The sequence below is a fragment of the Cucurbita pepo genome, unplaced genomic scaffold, assembly GCF_057944985.1.
Source record: "Cucurbita pepo subsp. pepo isolate OVF unplaced genomic scaffold, ASM5794498v1 scafford_22, whole genome shotgun sequence".
Lineage (NCBI taxonomy): Eukaryota > Viridiplantae > Streptophyta > Magnoliopsida > Cucurbitales > Cucurbitaceae > Cucurbita > Cucurbita pepo.
In genome coordinates, this window is record NW_028257927.1 from 122,501 (window position 1) to 124,204 (window position 1,704).

The window sequence follows — 1,704 nt, forward strand, 5'->3', positions numbered from 1 at the left end:
TAGAAGGTCACATTCCATGCTCAACAAGTCTCATGTCGCATGCCCAAAGTCATTTGACACCACCCCACCAAGCATGTTCCGCCACCACGCAGCCTTCAAAACATAGGGCTAGCCCAAGGAAGGGAGGCATACCACAACAACGTCCCACACTCAACGAGGTTCATGCCGCACGCCCGAAGGCACCCGGCTCCACCCCACCTTGCATGTTTCGTCATCGTACCAGCAGCCATCCACAATCCTCACACTAGAGATTCCCAGTTAGAAGGCAACATCGCAACATTCCGTGATCAACAAGGCTCATGTCGCACGCCCAAAGGCACCCGATTCCAACCAATCGAACATGTTCTGGCACCACACACCTTCAAAACATAGGGTTGGCCCAAGGCTGGCCAAGCATCACCACAACGTCACACACTCAACGAGGTTCATGTCGCACGCCCGAAGGCACCCAACTCCACCCCACCTTGCATGTTTCATCATCGTACCAGCCATCAACCATCCTCAAGCCAGCCCAAGTTAGAAGGCAACATCGCAACATTCCATTCTCAACAAGGCTCATGTCGCACGCCCAAAGGCGCACCCAACACTGCCTCACCATGCAAGTTTCGCCACCGCACGGCCGCCGTCAACCGCCCACGTCCACCGTCCACCGTCAACCGCCCACGTCCGCCGTCCACCACCCCCACGCCCCAAGCATATGCCCATGTGCGGCGCATAGTGCTTGGGGCATGGGGGTAGCAGAAGATATAGGGGTACCCCCGTGCCCAGCCCATGCAGACTAGTCACCCCCCTATATAGTACATTTTGAGGCATTTTTGGTCTGCCAGGCCTAGATACGATTTTTCTGAGCGGTCATACGGCCAAATATCTCAAGTTTTAGAATATTTTTTTCCATGAACTCAATTGATTCATGAATTGGACATTCTAATGGATCTAGAAATCAAGTTTCATAGTTTTTCAACCAACCAAATTTTTTTAATGAATTTTTAAATATTAAATAATAAGAAATTAGAAAAAATAGCTAGAGTGGTCAAAAAATTCTGAAATTTTGTGGGAATCATTCTTTCATGTTTCTTAGCTCCCAAAAATTTTTTTACAACAAACTGACCACTCCACATGTACTTCCACAATTAATGGGTGATGGATGGGGAGAACGCGCGGGCGGGGCGGGGGGCGCGCGCGCGGGAGAACGCGGGCGGGGCGGGGCGGGGCGGGCGCGCGCGCGGGAGCACGCGGGCGGGGCGGGGCGGGGGGCGCGCGCGCGGGAGCACGCGGGCGGGGCGGGGCGGGGGGCGCGCGCGCGGGAGCACGCGGGCGGGGCGGGGCGGGGGGCGCGCGCGCGGGAGCACGCGGGCGGGGCGGGGCGGGGGGCGCGCGCGCGGGAGTACGCGGGCGGGGCGGGGCGGGGGGCGCGCGCGGGAGAACGCGGGCGGGGCGGGGCGGGGGGCGCGCGCAAGGGAGCACGCGGGCGGGGCGGGGCGGGGCGGGGGGCGCGCGCGGGAGAACGCGGGCGGGGCGGGGCGGGGGGCGCGCGCAAGGGAGCACGCGGGCGGGGCGGGGCGGGGGGCGCGCGCGGGAGAACGCGGGCGGGGCGGGGCGGGGGGCGCGCGCGCGGGAGTACGCGGGCGGGGCGGGGCGGGGCGGGGGGCGCGCGCGGGAGAACGCGGGCGGGGCGGGGCGGGGGGCGCGCGCAAGGGAGCACGC